The following is a 20,827-nucleotide window of genomic DNA, read 5'->3' as shown; positions in this document are numbered from 1 at the left end:
GTTTCACTTTTCTCACTTATAAAATGAGGATTTTGGACTAGCTGGTATCTTCCAGTTTCACATCCTGTGATTCTATGAGACAAAAAAGAATCTCATTTGAGACCTTCGTGCAACCAAAGAACCACTGTCAACACCAATATCATCTTGGGAAGGGATTGTTTCCTTCTCCCCAAGTTCATTCAATATTTATTAGGCACTCACCATGTGCTTACATGGCCATGAGAGCTTACATTAGGCTGGAGGGTAGAACTTGTAAAGAGATAAATAATTACAAGATAATCTGAGGAGGAAGAGCACTAATAACTGGGGGGGGGGGTCAGTAAAGGCTTCATAGAAGAAATGAAACCTGATCTAAGTCTTGAATGAAGTTAAAGATTCTATTCAGCAGAGCCCAGAGAGAATGCACTCCAGGCCTCTGTAAAGGATGGAAAGCTGAGTTTTGGTGGGCAGGTCAATTTAGTTGGAATAGAAGTGAGTAAAGATGAGTAATGAGCAACAAATCTAAAAGGCAGGCAGAGCCAGATTATATAGGGCTTTAAATGCTAGGGTGAGCAGCTTGTATTTTATCTGAGATGCAACAGGAAACCACAGGAGATTTATGAGAGAAACATAGCAGAACTATAAAAAAGGCCTTTAGAAAAAGAGGAAGTGAGGTCCAGGAGCCCCTGGATTAAATGGTGTTAGCTCCAGGAATAAAAGAATTGAGGGGTTTGTCAGGACTGGCTCTGAAGACAAAGAGGTGAATTAAAAAATAATCAGTGGAGTCAATATTTAGCCACTGAACACCAGGAATACTTTTAATTGTCAAACTTAAGATAGCTATGTGTTTCCTCATCTTTATTATTTTTGTTCACAGTCTGTTTCACTGTACTTAACTACTAATAAAGACTCTTAAAACCTGGAGTGAGCACAGAAACAAACCTTTGTGTGTTTGCTTCAGGGTCAGAAGAGCAGAGGAGTTAAGAGATTTTGTTTCCATGCTGTTGGGGGTGAGATGGGGGAGGAAGGAGTGAAATCCTCCCTAGTCAGAAGCAATGATTAGTAGCAACCAGAAGGGAACAGGTGGTAAATCCCTGGGGCCCACCGGAAAGAATAATCATGAAAAAGTAGTCACCCTGGGACAGAGAAGTGTCTCTGAGGATTCTTACTGACAGGAAATCCTTTGTCCCAACAATTTGACTATAAGTAGAGGGGATCTAAAATGTGGGACAGGGATAGCCTTTATCCTTAGTGGAAGCTTTCTGAGATACTTTCAATTGCTCACAGTTAAGAGCCAAGGGAGATGTTCATTAGAGAAATTGCAGGATGTCAGAATCCTAGGAGGTTATTCCGACATAAAAGCTTGTCAGATGCCCACACCTGAAGAAAAAAAGGAAGAGAAGAGAAGGTATACGGAAAGGAGTAAACTACTAGAGAGGTGACTGAGGGTGGGGACTGGGGTGCTTCTGAAGAGCTGTAAGCAGAGAGCCAAACTCAGAAACAGAAGTAAGGGAAGAGAGACTGAGTCATGGGAGTGAGTAGAGATAGGAAGGAATCTTAGTAGATCATAGTACTCCCAGAGCTTATCCAAGAGGTTTCAGAGATCTACAACCTATCCTGAGAGGTCGGCAGATACTCTTGCTAGTTGTTGAGATAGTGCTAAGAGGTGAGGGGGCTAGTCGACAATTTCCCCACTTTTTCTGTAGGATGTTTTTTCCCCTATGTCCCCATTTGAGTGGTTGTAGGAGATTGAACCCAGCTGTATAAAGGGCAGAGCAGACTCTACTACTTGGCTTGTTTTTAATTCTTTACATTTCTTTCAAGTCTTAATTCAATGCTTTTGTTGTTGGAGTTAGGTGTCTCTTTTATGGTTTGGTAATAGTTGTATTGTATGGGGGCTAGGAGCCATGAGTTGTTCAACTGATTGTCCCAAACTGTCTCATATTGAACCCAAGATGTAAAAGGATTTCTGAATTGTCTGGGACCTTGCTAGATGAATGCTTAATGGCTTGCACAGAGACCTGAAATCCTAATTCAGAGTAGTAGAACAACTGTGACTTAAGGGGGGTAGACTGAGTTCTACTCATGGGAAAATACTTGTAGGGGAGGGGAGTAGATCCCCAATTGACCAGTTGCTACAGTGAGCTGAGGAATATGCTAAGGCTATAACTGATGCAGAGGTACAAGCGACTGTGACTAAGGGTATTCAAAGATAGGACTGTGAAACTTATATGGAAGTGACTTTGTCAAGAGGGATAGGGAAAGGGCCCCCTGAATACCAAGATATTTTGGAAGATTGCTGAAAGAAAATCATCAAAGATGATCACAGAAGTTTGGAGAATACTTGAACAATGATTGAAGGTTCTCTAGATTATGAGATCACCAGGGATCCCAGAGTCAAAAGAGGGGAGGATCTTAATAATGCTTAAGGTGAGAAATACGAGCCTTCTGTCAATAAGGGTAGAAGGACAGAGACATTAAGGTCAAAGAGTAGCGTTGGACTGAGTAGAGGGGGATTGGAAGGACTTTGTCAGTCTGAAGAATATTTCTCTTTTAAGAGATGGAATAATTAAGAGAGTGTGGCATGCCCAAAGGGCTACAAAACTCTGCATACCCTTTGATCCAGTATTACCACAACTAGGTCTGTATTCCAAAGAAATCATAAAAAAGGAAAAAGGACCTACATATGGCTCTTTTTGTGGTGGTGAAGAATTGGAAATTGAGGGGATGCCCTTCAGTTGGGGAATGGTTGAACAGGCTGTGGTATATGAATGTATAGAATTTAGAATACTAAATGTAGCTCATGCTGTAAGAAGTGATGATCAGGCAGATTTCAGAAAAACCTGGAAAAACTTAGATGAATTGATGCTGAGTGAAGTGAGCAGAACCAGGAGAACATTGTACACAGTAACAGCACCGTTGTGCAATGACCAACTTTAATAGACTTAGCTTCTCTCAGCAATATGATGATCTAAGACAATTCCAAAAGACTCATGATGGAAAATGCTATCTGCATTCAGAGAAAGCATTATGGAGTCTGAATGCAGATCAAAGTACATTTTCTCTCTCTTTTTCTCTCTCATGGTTTCCCCCTTTTGTTCTGATTCTTCTTTCAGAACATGACTAATGTGGAAATATGTTTAATATGATTGTACATGTATAGCCTAAAAAAAAAGAAGGAGTGTGGCAGAGGGAAGAGAAAGCAGAACCAGTAGGAGAAGTGGAATTGAAAAAAGAATATGAACCACTCCAACAACAATGACCATTTATAGAGGTGGCTGAAGTACCAGACTTCCTTCTAGAAGGCAGGAGAGTCACCTATGACGATATTAAAATGATCGTCTATATGACATGCAGATCTAGCCAGAAATGATGAAGCAGAGATCATTGCCTTGCCTAACCCAAACTGTATGTATATATGACTCTGTAGACCCTGGGCAGGCAGGAGACAAATGAGCCCTAGACTCGCAGCATAAGTAAACCGAGGCTCAGAGACATTAAGGGACCTACTTGTAGGCATTATTTATGAGGCCAGGGTTAAATCTTTGGAAAAGCTCATAAAACCCTGACCAGGCTGAATTCTATGAAAAGCCACTCTTCCAAGTTGCAGACGTGGACATGGGAATAATTGTACATTAGCATGGACTCAAGAGCAGGGAACCACTAACAAGATTCCTTAAGCCTTCTCCAGGAGTTAATATTTTGCCTCCTGACTCATTGTGGGGGGCGGGGAGAAGAGAGAAGGTTAAAAATAAACAGTGACTTGGTTTTTATTTTTAAGTCAGGGGAGAGAGAGAGAGAAAAAGAGAGAGAGAGAGAGAGAGAGAGACAGAGAGAGAGAGAGAGAGACAGAGAGAGAGAGAGACAGAGATTGTCAGGGCATGACCTAAGATGACTTTCCAAAGTAAGAGAATGAGAGAGATACAGGCTGAAGTTTTTGCTGAGTAATAAATGAATCTCATCTGCATATTTTGTGCATCCTAAACCCAATATTCACATCTCTGTTCACCTTTTTTTCCTTCTATCCTACAGGGTCTATGAAGGCCTGAAAAGAAATCCCTAAGACAAAAGTCATTTTGGGCACATGGGACTCTCAGAACAAGTTAAAAATGAATGGGTTCTCGAAGAACCTGAAAGGGAGTAGATTATGTTTCCTTTATATTCCAAAGAATACTAAATGTAGCTCATGAACGTTCTGGGGTCACTCTCCCAAGGCCTGCTCACACTGACCAAAGAGGCAGGTTCCTTACACAAACATAAGTCTTGATTGCAAGGCTTAAAAAAAAATTAATGTTTTATTTTTTTCCCAATTACATGTAAAAAGTCTTAACATTCTTTTTTTTTCCTTCAAAATTTTAGTTTCAATTTTTCTCTCTCCCTCCCTCCTTCCATTGAGAAAGCAAGCAATTTGACATAGGTTATATATATGTAGTCATAATTGCAAGACTTTTGATGTTTGTTAGGATCATAAATTTAGAGCTAGAAGTGATCTTAAGAGATCATATAGTTCCAACCCTCCTATATTTTACAGGTGAGGAAAGTGGGGCTCAAGGAGGTTGTGTCTTAACCAACATACTATATCTTGCCACTGGACCCAGATGGCTCTGGAGGAGAAAGTGAAGCTGGTGACTTTGCACAGCCCTCTCTCACTTAAATCCAATTCACTTGCAGGTCATGGCATCACCTCCCTGATGTCATTGTCCTTTTTGAGAATGAAGGACAAACAACAATAACAACAACATAGTAAAATAGTAATTGGCAGAGTCAAGATTTGAACCCAGGTCCTCTGACTCATGGGTTTGAATCTCAGCTCTGCTCCCAAATCCACTGTTCTTTCTACTATGTTGAAGTTTCTCTTGACATTTTGTAACTGGCTAAGATTTTTTTCTCTACTATATCTCATTATGCACCCCCTCTACCTAATCTTGTCTGTTTTCCTTTACTTATAAACATTAAAAAATCACTAGAAAATCTCCCAGGGCCGAGTGCCCAAGGTCAAGAGGGGAAGAAGAAACTGGGTGACTGCAACTACAGTTATCACCTCCACATCATGGCTTTCTCCATCGAGATTTCAATTTATCATGGGTTGGCATTAGAAATTAAATGGGAATTTTTTGGGATTTTTGTGGAAGCTGCAGATGACATGAGAAGGTCAACAGACAACACAGAGCCTATGACCAAATACTTAACACAAATTTTACAATAAGATACTGTAAATACCCCATAAAAGAAAAAGAAAAAAAAAATTCTGACTTCTTCTCTGCTAAGAAGGGAGGGTCAAAAATTTTTATGTGGATTTTCCAGATCTTGGGGTGCCCTGCCCCTAACTCCCACGATGTGGAAGGTATACCTGTATTTCCATGAGGAGTGAAAAAGAAGGGATAACTGTATTTCCATGAGGAGTGAAAAAAAGAAGCAATGGGGATGACAGCCAGAAGGGAACAAAGTAGAGCAATTCTTGGGGCCCACAGAAGAAAAGAAAGGGATGAAAGGGGAATCCCCAGATTTGGGGGTTTACATTAGCAGAAGGTCCAATATCCTTAAGGCTCATCTATTAAATATCCTCCCTTTTCTCCTTTTTTGGGGAATATTTTATTTTTTTCCCCCAATTACATGTAAAAACAGTTTTTAACATTTATTTTTTAAAATTTTTAGCTCCAAATCCTCCCACTTCCCCCCTCCCCCCTCCTTGAGATGATAAACAATTTGATATAGGTTATATATGCCTTACTTTTCTCCCTAGTTGTCTTCCTCTACCACCGGGTGTTCTCACCTATTCTTCTGACCACTCATCCTTTCCCCCTCAGGTATTTCCCTCCACTTTTGTAATCCTTATTTGTCATTTTGGTGTCCTCATTTCTCCTCCAAGAATCCTATTCTATCTTCCAATTATCCTCACCAGCCTAGACATCTTTTGATACCATTGTGTGTAAGATGTCACCCAAGACATAGATGGCATGCTAATCAGGTTTGTGGGGGACAAGAAGCTGGAGGGGCTAGGGAATATGTTGGGTATTAGGAGCAGGATTCTAAAATATCCTGATGGGTTGTAACGGTTAACCAAATTTAACAAGAGGACATTTAACAGATAAATGTGAAACTCTGAACTAAGCTAGAAGGGACCTTAGAGTTCAACTGTTCCAAATCCTTTATTTTATAGGTGAGAAAACGGAGGCACAGAAAGCCTGACTTGTTCAAGGTCACACAGTAAATGGCAGAGCAAGAATTTAAACTCATGACCTCTGACTCCAAATCTAGGGCTCTTTTCTTGTACCACCAAGTCTATCTTGGATTTTGGATCAAAAAATAATTTCAGGACAGAGAAGAAATATATGCTCTGTAGACAAGTTTTCCCTCAGACATTTTCCTTAGTTTAAAAAATAAAGTTCCTTTGAGAAAAAAAAAAAAAACAACTTGTCTGAAAAGAGAAGAGTTTTGTGTGCAGTCTGGTCTAGATGATAATAAAAAGAATGACTCACACATACAATGTTTTAAGACCTAGAAAGTACTTTCCTTACAACTTGGTGAAATAGGTGATTCAAGTATTATCATAATCATTTTACAGATGAGGAAACTGAGGCTCTGAAGGGTCAAGTGACCAGCTAGGGTCACACAACTAGTAAATGATGGAGCTAGAATTTTCACCTAGGTCTTTCCTGACTCCAAACCAGTATTCCTTCCAGTATGCCAAAGTGTGCAGGCTTGCAGGTCGTAGTGATTGTTCTAGCAAGAGTCTGCAGAACTGGAATGAATAAATGAATGAATGAAAAAACATTTATTAAGTGCTTGCCATATGCTAAGTACTGTGCTAAATGCTAGGGACAGACAGAATCCTGGGAAGGGGATGTCAAAGCTGGGTTACCTGAGGAAGCTGATTCCTTGCTGCCTATAAAGTTTCCCTTTATAGCTGTGGCCCTATTCTGCTATTATCTAGCACAGCACTCTGTACATAGTAAAGGTTTTAATACCTTTTTCACTGAATGAATGAAAATACTAACATTTGACCTCTAGTTGTCTCCAGCTACTCCCAGGTAGCTTCTCATACGAAATAGCATGCAGAGTTCTGTACTAGGCATACAGAGGAGCAGACAGAAGGCTGGAGTCGACTCTTACCACCTCTTAGGGGCTGATTGTTAAATTTTCAGTGTGAGCATTTATACTTTGGAAATTGACAAACACTACAGGGATTGATTTATTATTTTGTTGATTGCTTAGATTTAAGAAAGTGATGGAATAAATGTTAATAATTCAGATTAAACTTATAAGTGTGTTGTGTGTACATTTCTTCCTCCCTCCTCCTCCCTCCCCTCCAGCTAGCTGTTAAAACATTTCCCAGCACACCCCTGGAAAAAGGTGATGTAACTCTGGAAGGAAGGGACCTTGCAGATGCATGGAAACATAGAATATACACAAAACTAACCAGGCAGGATATTTACCAAATAGATACAGGCACAGTGTATAATTTAGCCAGCTCCAAACATCTGGATCTTAAACTTCTTGTACGTTACACAGTGTATGTATGTATATACTGTTGCCCGTGAATAGAAGACTACTTGTTCCCAAATAGGTTGCTCCCCAGAATCTGAGGATGATGTCAGAGAACGGCCCCCTCTGAAAGTGAAGCTAACAAGGATAAACTCAATGGATTGGAGCCAATGGGTCAACAAGCAGGATGATGTGGCTGCCAGTGAAACTGAAGTGAGCTCAGGATGGGAGAATAGATGTGCAGAGGCCAGGGCGAGAGCAGTAGACTAACTGAACGGGTCAAGCTATATCTGGAGTACTGTGTTCAGGTCTGGATGCCACATTTTGAGAGCACATTGAGTAGACTGGTCTCCAGAGAATAGTAACCAGGAGGAGGAGGTGACTTGAAGCTATGCTATGGAAGGATTGCTTAACAGAATTTGGGATGTTTAGCCTGAAGAAGCCACTACGTGGTGTGTGTGTGTGTGTGTGTGTGTGTGTGTGTGTGTGTGTGTGTGTTGGAGCTTGCTACAACTGGCTCATGAGAACTCAGAAACTGACAAAAGCTACAAATCAGGGCTTGATTCAATAAACACTTATTAAGCACCTACTATGTGCCAGGCATTATGGTAAGCGCCAGGGATACAAAAAAGAGGCAAAGAACTCCTGCCCTCAAGGAACTCACAATCTAACGGAGGAGAAAATTTATTTTGTTGATTTAGAGTTTAACTAGTGTTTAAACTAGAGTTTAAAAAGTGATGGAGAAAATATTAATAATGTAAATTAAACTTAAAAACGTGTTTGACACATATTTTCCCCCCAGAGCTGATTGTTACGTATTTGTCAGCATACTCTTGGGAGGAGGGAGGGCCTATAAAGGAATATTAGCGCCCCAAACCTTTCTGAATTAATAGTTCCTCTTCTCATAGTCAACCCAGGGCCCTTTTTTGGGTGTCAGATGATTGTTTTCTCTTTAGTGTTATGTATGTTTGTTTTAATAGTATATACATACATACATCACACACATGCACATATATATGTATATACAAATAATGTACACACATATGGCATATATATATACATCTTTTGGATTGGACCTGTGATTTCACTGATGAAAAATATTTGTAAAGTGCTTAGCACAGTGCCTGGCACATAGTAGGTACTTTAAAAATGCTTATTCTCTTTTCCGTTCCCTTCCCTTCCTGGTGTGGAAACTCCTTCTGCCAGTACAGATCAGCATTTGCTCTATAGCACTGCTTGGGGCAACCATTTTGTTTCTGCAGGGAGGTTAGCTGGTCGGGACAAAGAGGACCGGTTTTCTGTGGGACAAGCTAGTGTGTATAAATATACTAGGGGCTAGTGACAAACACTAGGAGTGTTGCTAGATGAGTAGACTAATTTTGAATTTTGCAAAGAGTATTGCATCTCAATATCCTTTGCTCTCCTTTTCCTCTCTTCCTTGCCTAATGGCAAGAGCTATCTCATAGCACAAGACTAGGATAAAAATATCTGGTGTAATTAAAATGAGCACATCGAAATATAATAATAATAATCTAATTTCTTGAATGATAGTTCAGCACATGCAATATGCAATAACAGAAGAATTTGTGGCATAAGAGACCCACATTCTCTGAATTGGAAGGGACCTTAGACATTGTCTTGTCAAAATCGCTATGGATCCACTCTACGGCAAGTTGTTATCAACCTTAGTCTGAACACCCTTACCAGTGGGGAACTCATTACTTAATGAGACAGTCCATTTCATATTGTGATAGCCCTTTAAATTGAGATGATCCTTCCTCAACTCCTCAATGGCCAAAGCTCTTTCATCTCTAACTCATGAAAACGTTCCTGATCTTCTTCAAAGCTTGAAACTCCTAGTTGTTCTAGAGAAGAGAATACTGGGCCTGGAGTCAGACCCGAGTTCAAATCCAGCCTCAGACACTTACTAGCTGTGTGACCCTGGGCAAATCACTTAACCTCTGTTTTGCCTTAGTTTCATCACATGTAAAATGCAGATAATACCTCCTTCCCAGGGTTGTTGTGAGGATCAAATGAGATAATAATTGTAAAATGCTTAGCATAGTGCCTGGCACATAAGTGCTATATAAATATTAGTTATTATTATTGTTATTATTATCATTTCTGGCCCCTGAGCCAACCTGGTTTAGAGATCTGCTACACCTCAGCCTTAATCACCTGCCTCTGCTACTGCTACTGTTGTCACTAGGTGCCCTCTCCTAGCACTTGCTTCTCTCCTTCCTGTCTGTTCCCTGTCTTCACACACTCCCTAGTACAGGAGCATGTTTTCTTTTTTTCTTTCTTTATTTTTTTTAATTTTTAGGCAATTGGGGTTAAGTGACTTGTCCAGGGTCACACAGCTAATAAGTGTCAAGTGTTTGGTCTGAGGTTGGATTTGAACTCAGGTCCCCCTGACTTCAGGGCCAGTGCTCTATCCACTGTGCCACCTAGCTGCCCCTGTTTTCTTTTTAAAGTATTTAATAATATTTAATTTAACTTAAATAATATTTAATTATTTTAATTAATTATTAATTTTAATTTATATATGTATACAAATACATATTTATACATACATATATGTATATGCGTGTACACACACATACACACACACGCACACACACACATATGTATATCACTCACATTTCCTGGTGTTTTCCTTCCTAGAAAGCCATCCCTTATAACAAAGAATAAAAATAAGAAAAGAAAAAACAGTTCAGCAAGACCAACCAAGACATCAAACATGTCCAGTATCATAAGCCTGTGTTCCACACTTATTGTCCCCCAACTCTGCAAAGGTAGGAGAGGTGTGCCCTCTCATTTCTTATTTGGGATTGAGCTTGCTTATTATAATTTCATAGCATTCAGTTTTGATCATCTTATTATTTTTTATTCTATTTACATTGATGGAGTAATTGTCTATAGCAAATATGTTAAATACAGGCCTGCGAGGTTCTGTTGCAGCCTTCAATACTCCCCAGTATGGTCAGAACCTGATTAAATGTAACTGAGAAATATTGAACAAAATAAATAAATCAAAATACAGTAGAACATAGGTAATGTTAATGTGTGGTTTTCTAAGTCAGTGCAGGGAAGTTTAGTGGCCCCCTTTTCTATTTCAGTTTGGTACCACTGGTATATAATATTTTCCTGGTTCTGCTTTCTTCATTTTGCATCAGTTCACAAGAATCTTCCTATGCTTCTCTGTACTCATAATATTCACCATTTCTTATAATGTTGTAATATTTCATGACATTCATATATCACATTTTGTTTAGCCATTTCCCAAATGATAGGCATCTACTTTGTTTACAATTTTCTGCTACTACAAAAAGTTCTGCTATAAATATTTTGGTGTATATGAGATCTTTTTTTTCTTATCATTGGCTTCTGTGGGATTTTCCAGGGTGGATGGACCAATTTATAACTCCACCAATAATGCGTTTTTTGTTGTTGAGTTGTTTCAGTCACGTCCGACTCTCTGTGACCCAATTTGGGCTTTTCTTGGCAACGATCCTGGAGTGGTTTGCCATTTCCTTCTCCAGCTCATTTGACAGATGAAGAACTGAGGCAAACAGGGTTAAGTGACTTGCCCAGGGTCACATAACTAGTAAGTGTCTGAGGCCAGATTTGAACTCAGGAAGATGAATCTTCTTGACTCCAGGTCTGGCACTCTATCCACTGCACCACCTAGTGGTTCCAAAATGCATTAGAATGTATCTCTTCATAATTCCTCCAACATTCCTCACTTTCATGTTTTGTTTCATTTGCCAATTTGCTTAGTGTGAGGCAAACCCTCAGAACTGTTTGCATCTGCATTTCTGTTATTATTAGTGATTTATGTAAGATGTAAACACCTTGAAAATAGGGACTTTCATTTTTGTCTTTATATGCCCAGAGTCTAGCATGACCTACTACATGCTAGTCCCTGGTATGTAGTAGGCATTCAATAAATGCTTGGTAAACTGGAGCAATATTTTGTATGGTTAGTAGTTTTCAATTCTTTTGAGAACTGTTCATTTCCTTTGGCCACTTACTGATTGGGGAATGGCTTTTGTTTTTATGTATTTGCATTACAAACAGGTCCCATTTGTGTGAATAATGAATCTTCTTGAAGTGGTAACATTATTCAAATTCATACTACATATTTTCATTAGGTTTATTTTATATAATTACAACTTGGATCTGAATGCACACAACCCCTTCAGGGGATTCATTATTGGTACCATTTAGGGCTTAGCTGTAGTTCTCTATGGATGTTGAATATCAAACCTTGGTCATAGATATTTGAGATAGATTTTTCCCCCAGTAACTTCCTTTCTTATCCTCATTGTGTTAATTTTGTTTGCGCACAAACTGTTCAATCAAAATTTGTCTTCTAGGATTTGTTTAAAAGGGGAAAGAGAATATATAAGACATAATACAGTTGGGCTAAGTAATTAGTGTACAAAGTCTATTTGATATCCAGGCTAGATGGTTCTGAATTTCCAAGCTCTATTAGGCTAAAAATTCTTTCAGGCTTAGCCTAGTCATTTGTGTTCCCCTGGGCAATGGCTCCAGATAAGAAGGATGTTGTCTTTCCTGAACACACAAAGAGGCTCTCAAGACTCCAATCATTGCCACTCTTCAAAGCATGCAAATTAATCAGGAAATCTTGAATACTTGAAGGACTGGATTTGGCATTGGAGGAGTTGGGTTGGAATTCCAGCCCTGCCACTTATTACCCATGCTGACTTGGGCAATTTCTTTTTCTTTTTCTTTTTCTTTTCCTTTTCCTTTTTTTTTTTTTTTTTTTTTTGCTAGGCAATGGGGTTAAGTGACTTGCCCAGAGTCACATAGCTAGTGAGTGTTATGTGTCTGAGGTCACATTTGAACTCAGGTCCTCCTGACTCCAGGGCCAGTGGTCTATCCATTGCGCCACCTAGCTGCCTCAGTCTCACTTTTTTCATCTGTCAAATAAGAGAGTTAGACTAGCTGACTTCTAAATTCCTTTCTAGCTTTAAGTGTCAAATTCTATGATCTTCTGTCAAAGTGACACAAGATTTATTAGAGCAAGATTCTTAACTTGGGTTCTGTGAACTTGTTTTTTTTTTTTTTAAAAATTTTAGTAGCATTGATTTCTTTTGTAATCCTATGTATTTTATTCTATGCATTTAACAACTATTCTGAGAAGGGGTCCATAGGCTTTACCAAATTACCAAAAGTTTCCATGGCACAAAAAAAAGCTAAGAGCCTCTTCTTTAGAGGGAAAAAGAGGACCAGTGGATATAAGTAATAGAGAGATTGATTTCACTTCTCTATAAGATTGTCTAACAGTTAGAGTTGTGTTGTAATGGAGTGGGACCCCTTAGTATAGATAGCAAATTCCCTGTGATTGGAGGTCCTGTTGGAAATGTTATAGAGTAGATGAATGTTTTAAGAACTGCCTCTATGTTTACTTCTACCTCTCAGATCCTATAACTCTATGCTTCAAAGTTCTGTGGGCCTTGAAAACCAAGAGGTATATCAGTAGACTTTGGAGAAGAATGGGAGACAGAAGCAGACTTGGATAGTTCATAGATGTGGCTAGTGTCAGAGTCTTGATAAAGGGCCATATGTTGATATTTAGGGCAATTCCTGGATGTGATAAAACTTTGAGCCCATCATCCACAAGGTGGCATGAGTAGGGAATATCTCAGGGTAAGACAAATAGAAGAAATAAAGTTAACCCAAACAGGTTTTGCATGAGATAAATTAGGTCATAAGTATTTGGACAGTAACTACTCTTGCCCTGATAAGTAGTGCCTAGATAATACTAATAGCTCATATTTATGTAGTGCAAAGCTCGTTATATACATTAACTTATTTGATCCTTACAACAACCTTGTGTGGGAGCTAATGATAGCTAGCATTTATCTAGTGCTTTAAGGGTTGCAAAGTGTCTTACAAATATTATCTCATTTTATCCTCATAATGATCTTGGGAGGTAGGTACTATTTTTCCATTTTACAGATGAAGAAATTGAGGCTGGAGGAGGTCAAGTAATTTGTTTAGGATTAGGATTAGTAAGTGTCCAGAACAGAATTTGACCCCAGGCCTTCTTAACTCCAAATTCAGAGCCCTATCCACTATGCTAAGTTACTTTTTCAGTTGCCTTTGCTCTAGAGTAGTTTAAATTAAAGAAACTTCCCACCCCGAAAGGGCTGGACAGTCTTGGCATAAGATGCGTGAGACACTCACCCAGAGAATAACAAATAAGTATTCTGGACTCTGAGGTGCTAAGTATTGATCCTACTTAATTAATTAATCAATAAGCATTTATTTGGCCTTTTAAATATAATTAGTATTTATAAAGCCTTTACTATATTTATTTATGGGCACATTTATTATGTGCCAGACACTGTGCTAAGCACTAGAGATACAAAAGATGAATATTAAACAATGCCTGCCCTCAAGCAGCTTACATTCTAATGGGGGAGACAATATTTATATACATAAGCATATATGACATATACAAATCAAAATCAAATGTAGCCAATTATACAAGTTAACCTTGAAGGAGAAAGCATTAGGAGATGGGGGGACCAGGAAAGGTTTCTGACAGTATCACTTGAGCTATTCAAGTCTACTTTTGATGTATAACTGATAACCTGTGCCCAGAAACCTTCTGTCTTTACTATCATGGTCACTTTAAGTATGATTACTTTTGCTTTTAATTGGATTTATATATGTCCTTATTGTCTCAGAAAATCCAGAGCTCAGTCAACACAATTGGTGTCAGAAGTGGTACTTCATAACCATAATGAACATTTAAATTATCTCCAAGGGAAAAGAAGAGAGGGATTCTGGGCTGGTCACCCTACAATTAGTGGTATTACATAGCCAGGAGACCATTCCAGGTCACTCAGTCTGTCCACCAGGATAAGCAGAATTTCCCCTGGACCCTAAGGGGAAATATCGGTCAAGAAGCACAATATGTAGGTAAAGAAGTAGCGGGCCCTTATTGATCCCTACTGTAATTGAGAAAATAACTAAGCTGCTGGAAGTAGTCCAGAAGAAACTGCAATATGTAATAGAAGGAGAATTTGATGGAGGGCATTGGAGAAGGACTACGTGAACTGTTCTACAAGTAGCTTCAATATCATCCATTATCAATGCTGAAGCACTACAGACATGATTGGTAAAACTCCCATCAGATCCTCCACTCTTGATTATGGAGAACTCCTGAGTGATAGAGTTGTGATAGGCAGGATATATGTGGGGCATGTATTTTGTGGTATGGATGAAGCTACATCTATCTACCGGTCACCTCTACCCTGCTTTCGGTAAACCACAGAGAAGTAGTCTACCATGCAATTGATTAATTACTCAATCATGGAATTTCATTTTGGCACTCCCCTCAAGCCACTAGCTTAATGGTAATGTCAGAAGGTAGTTAGTGTATGTGTTGACTTTTTCCTGTGGCTGTAGTATTTTCCATTGCTCACCAGAGGGCACTCAGACTACAGACAGGTACCATTCCCTCTTCCTAGCAGCCTAAGCTCCTCCTGGCTTGCAGGCCTAGAAGTATGATCTGAGACATATTCAAAAATTAAGATAGGAAAATCTGCATCTCTGTTCTGAGAACTCATTCCTGCATAGAAGGCAAACCTTTCTTATTCATCACCCACTGGCCCTATTCATAGGGCTTAGATAATTGTTAATGGTCATATGATTTATTGAAACACAGTTCTGTGAATGAGACAGACATTCCTTTCTGATCCTTCTGCCCTACACCCTCTCTATGTTTGGGGCAGGGGGAGAAAGATAAAGGAAGGGATTTTGGACTGAAAACTCACCAAGATGGCTTGGCGGGCCCTCAGAGGAACAGAGAGAACATGTGGGATTGGAGGTTGGCATCACCTCCTGCTTGATCTCCTATGGCTAAGGGATGTTAGGGCAGTTGCCAGCCTTATTCATCTCCTCCAATCCAAGCTTGACTTTGCTCTGCAAACCCTCCTTTAGGATCCCTGCTTTAACTATCACAGGTCTTCGGGATCCTTTCCAACTTTTGCTTTGCTCTGCCCTGGCTGGCAGTTGGGTAAGGGAGAGGTCCATGGCTGCCCGACTGCCTTGTCCCACCTGTCAGTTAACAGGCTTTTAGTAAGCACTTACTATATGCCAGGCATTATCCTAAGCACACAAAGAATTGGGATACAAAGAAAGGCAAAAAATATAGTCTCTGAACTCAAGGATATCACATTCTAATGGGAGAGACAACAATTAAATAACTATGTTTATACAAAATATAGATAGATGAAAAGTTATGTCAGAGAGCAAGGCACTTGAAGCTGGAGGGACTGGAAAAGATCCCTTGGCAGAAGTCGGGATTTGAGCTGAATATCAAAGGAGGTTTGGGAAGCTGGGAGGTAAAGGTGGGTAAGGAGACCATTACAGGCAAGGGTATTGCCAGTGAAAAGTCATGGAGTTGGGAGATGGAGTGTGAGAGGACGACAGGAAGGCAGGTGATGCTGGATCATAAAGTACACAGAGAGACTAGAAACTTTGGAAGGAGCTGGCTTATAAAGGAATTAGGGTTAGGGTTGCCAACTGTAAATGCTATATATTTAATCCTGAATGTAATAGGGAGCTGCTGGAATTTATTGAGTGGGAGTGGTGAGAGTGGTGATATGGTCAGATCTGTGCTTTAAGAAGATCAGCAGGACACCCTGTCAGAAGCCTTCCCTGTCCCAGTTGTGTGGAAAGAAAGTTCCTGCATGCTCAACTGGGATGTCTAGTCTCTCTACTCCCAGCTGCACAGAAGGAACTCACATGGAATGCTGGACCTGGGTATAATTCTCCAGGTGAAGACCTCAAACACAGTCCAGGGGACAAGGCCTCTCTCATGTACCCATTTATTAAGTCTCGTCACGTCTCTCCATTACTTGTGGGGCTTTATCCTGCTCCCGAACCTATCTATGGTTCTCAGTACTATTTAAGATTGGGGGTGGGATGGGATTGATCAACCAAAGACATAGGAAAAACGGGGCCATACAACTTTTCCTGCCAGGGAGGGGATATCCCTGTCCTATTCACTCCTCATCCTTGCAAAGGCTCCAAGTAACTGTGGGCCCACATTTACTGAAATCCCAAGAAAATGTTGTGCAGTGCTTGGGAAAGGATGATGGATGGTATATATCAGGTCTTGATAATATGGGTCTCTCTAATCTAGAACAAAAAGAGATAAAATCAATTGTAGCCAGACAGTGGAGTGCCTTGATCACAGTGTTTGCAGCAGTCAAAGCAGAACTGTTAGGAAAATGACTGTTAAGCTAGGTGAGCCTCTTCCCCAAATGAACACTGGGGAGATTTGAATTCTTCACTGGACATCTATAAGAAGGAGACCAAGATCTTCATGACAGATAAAGGATTCCTCAGCAAAAGAATAGAAATAATGCTCATTCAAGTCATTTTTTTTTTTCAGTTTTGTCTAACTCTTCACGACCCAATTTAGGAATTTTCTTGCTAGAGATACGGAGTGGTTTGCCATTTCTTTCTCCAGCTCATTTTATAGATGAAGCAACTGAGGCAAATAGGGTTAAGTGACTTGCCCAAGGTCACACAGCTAGTAAGTGTCTGAGTCCAGATTTGAACTCAGGAAGATGAGTCTGTGCAGAAAAAATACTCAAGGCTTCTCAAATGGAACTGATAAGAGGCAGGAGCCACATCTTAGACAGCAAGAATGGCAACAACACTGCTCTAAGAAAGCTTTCCGATCTTGTGAAAGTTAGAAAATAGAGAGCCATTCTGGAGACAAAGACTATCTTCATACCAAGGTGTGAAGAGCCACACACATGCTTTCCCTGCAGAAATAAATGCCTGTTATACCTGTGGAGCGACTCATTCTCTACAAGGGAGGGGAGCTCATTGGATGACAAGGGGCCACCCTGAACTCAGAAAGCTCATCTGTAATGGAGGAGTCAAAAGTTCACTGGAAGGAACTTGGGACTAAGCAGGAGAGAGAGCTCATTAAAAATAATGAAAAGGAGAGGACAGCTGAAAAAAAAAAGTTTTTTTTTTTCCCTGGAGGACTATTTGTGTCCAAATAGCAAGGTTTTAAAAACACAAGAAAGGGGGCAGCGAGGTGGTGTAGTGGATGGAACACTAACTCTGAAGTCAAAAGGACCTGAGTTCAGATGCAGCCTCAGACACTTACTAGCTGTGTGACCTTGGGCAAGTCACTTAACTCCATTACCTTAAACAAACAAACAAACAAAACCTACCAGAAAGGATAACTAAAATGTCAGATGTGCAGAGAAGAAAACTCTGGGAAGCTATGGATCTTTGCCAGAGGGTTGTGAGCGGTGGCAAGAAGGCAGGGGATGATTTCCAATGATTTTGAAGCTTAATTTCATAGATGCTGTAATCATGATGCAAGCTTGTGAAAAGTAGCTGGAATCACCCTATTTGAGCACCAAATATTGGGAACATTTATCTGAGGCACTTCTACCCTCCCTTTGGCAAATGATTATTGTAGAAGCTCTTATAATTGAATATTAAACCTGATATGTGTTCATGTGTATGTTTTATATCTTGACACATCTGTATATGAACTTGCTGTTTAAATGCATATGTTTACTTATTTTTTGAAGTTATTTTAGTTAAGAATTTATTGTTCCTTTATTTAGTCAAAGGGGCTTTCAACACTTATCAGGCTTTGGCCTGTGTGTGGGTGTATGTTTGTGCAAGTTAATTACTTCAATGAAAGAAAAGTTTCAGAAAGTCTAGGCATTTGGAACTGTGGGTCCCCAAATTCTAATGAATAGCTGCTTTATTTCTCTGCGTCTGTACATCATAAGGGTATAAATTTCAATATAAAATTAAGGGCCTAGTAGGTGGGGTTTTTTGTGGTGAATTTGTGCATCAGTAAATGAGTGTGTCTGTGTGAATGATCTGAAAACTGTTTTTAGGCAAAAGAATAGCTTGGCAAAAGTCATTACAGTCATATTTTGCTAACAATGGCTTTGGTTTTAATTGCAAAGCAGTGGTCAATCTATGTTCTCCATAACAGTGAATTCATAGGTCCTATCTCTTCCCCTCCTCCCTGCACCCCCGATTTTTTTTTGTGTTAGTTATAATCATGGGAGTGATATTGGGTTTCTAATTTTAAGTTCCACCATTGTTTAGAACTTAAATCTGCATTCATAGTATACTGTAGGTATATGAAATTTCATGTTTCTTTCATTAGGCCTTTGGATGCTTCTACCATGGACTATTAAATGAACGATGAATATCTATCAGGGATTTTGTAGAAATGATTCCTGCATGTGATAGGGGATTGGACAAGAAGGTTGCCTTCTAGATCCTCTCTAGCTCTAAAATTCTGTGATACAGGGAAGATTTAGTACCAAAAGATTCAGTTTGGGTACATGGGTACAGGTGGCAGTAGTGTCCAAGTATAAGGGTAGGATTTCGTTTCCAGGGCCCAGAACACACTTGAAGGAATGGTTAGAGAACAGTGTCTAGAGAAGGAGTCGCATGTCAGAATCTGGCACAGTTTAGCTGGTTAATAAAACTAATTGTAAGGCACTCATTAAGGTCAAACTGTTTACTTATTATATATATGAAAAAATTATCAATATTCTTAAAACTGTCATCAATACTAAGGTAGTTTGAAAGAAAGGTTGGGGTTGAGTTGTGTATGATGGGGGTGATTCTAAAAAACAAAATTGGGTAGCAAAAAGTAAAAGGGAGCAATTATATTATAAAAATGGGGTGTGAAAAAAAGAACTAATACAGAGGAAGCTGGTGAGAGTGGAAGGCTGGTAATGTTGGAAACTTACTCTCATCTGGGTTGGAGAGGAAACAATGCGTGTACATCTGGAAGGGTGTAGAAGTCTGCTGAACATGCAGAGAGGTGAGAAAACTGGGGAACAGGGTAGGGGAGGGACTTTTAGAGGGGTGTGTGGGTTGGGATTTAGGAGGGTGGGGGGAGAGGATGTGCGGACTTTTGAATGAGTATGTGGATTGAGATTGGCGGGTGGGGGACTCTTAGAGGGGTGGGTGAAGGGGGGGTGGGAGGGTGGGGGAAGAACATAAGGTAACAGGGATAGGGTAAGAAGAGGTTGAGAAAGAAAAGAGTGAGCAAAAATAAGAAGTAGGGAAATTCACTAATAGTGAATGGGATGTTTATAGCAGCTCTCTTTATGGTGGTAAAGAACTAAAATTGCAGTGATCCCCATCAACTGGGGAATGGTTGAACAAGTTGCGGTGGATGACTGCTACGGAATAGTACTGTGCTGTAAGAAATGATGAGCTCATTGATCTTAGAAAGGCATGGAAAGACTTGCATGTAGTGGTGAAGAGCAAAGTAAGCAGAACCAAGAGAACATTGCATACAGTAATAGCAATATGATCTTTAGAATGGCTTTGAGTGACTAAGTCATTTTGACTATTATAAATAAACAAATGAAAAATAAAGGACATATGAAGAGAGATGCTATCTGCATCCAGACAAAGAATTGATAAATAGAAATATATATAGAATAATAACATATATACATATATGCCTATTTGTATCTAACGGGTCATGTAATTAGCGTGCATCTCTGGGAGGGGAAGGATGAAAAAAAGGGAAAAAAAATAACATGATAACTGTTATATATTTGGAGGGAATAGCAAGTTGTATGTGGTAGATTTGCAATTTCACGTGCAATTATCTTTTTTTTTTAATCATACTGTGTTATGGAAATGCTTGTTTGTTCCCTGACTGGAAAACAAAATAAATTTTAAAAAAACTAAAAAAAAAAAAGGAAAAAAATAGAACAGTGAAATCTAGCTATGACCATGAATCCTTGGAAATAGGTTGTCTGCCTTCCCAGCTGGTTTTAAGTATCCTTCCTTGTTTCAGTGGATGACTTGCAGGGATGTACTGCTCTCTAGGGTTATGCAGAATTCTGTAAGAGTTTTTGGTTGGTAACTGCAGTATAGGCAGAAGACGAACTGCTTTTCTTCCCCTGTCACTTGTAACACCTGGCCTAAACCAGCTTTACATCATATTACAACATGCATAGAATGTCTGAATAAAGAGAAGGGATATTTCAATTCAGCAAATATGTTTAGTATCTATATATCTATAGGTCAAGATATTTACAACTATAAGTTGATCCATATCCATATACTTACACACATACATATATAGGCAAAGCAGAAGATAGGGATTCAATATATGTACTATATGAATATACAATATATCTAAACAGATTATCCAAATCAAAGAATTGTTAGGAACCCCAGTCTTTGACCCAGGATTGAAAGGGCCCCAGAAAAAGAACTGTATGATGATGACGACAGTCTTCCTAATTAGCCTCTTCTTAGAGAAAGCTCCTCATGGAACCCCCTGGGGTGT

At 39.5% G+C, this 20,827-nt stretch overlaps 1 protein-coding gene across 1 annotated transcript in view; it reads right to left on the bottom strand.

Moving 5' to 3' along the window:
• The window catches only part of FAM221B (family with sequence similarity 221 member B), a 48,179-nt gene that overhangs the window by 3,685 nt on the left and 23,667 nt on the right, over positions 1 to 20,827 (bottom strand). The window lies entirely within an intron of this gene.

Source organism: Vombatus ursinus, unplaced genomic scaffold (genome assembly GCF_900497805.2).
Source record: "Vombatus ursinus unplaced genomic scaffold, bare-nosed wombat genome assembly UNPS02014832.1, whole genome shotgun sequence".
NCBI classification, from domain to species: Eukaryota; Metazoa; Chordata; class Mammalia; order Diprotodontia; family Vombatidae; genus Vombatus; species Vombatus ursinus.
The sequence above is the reverse complement of the archived record's forward strand: the minus strand, read 5'-3'. Positions and strand labels throughout refer to the sequence as shown.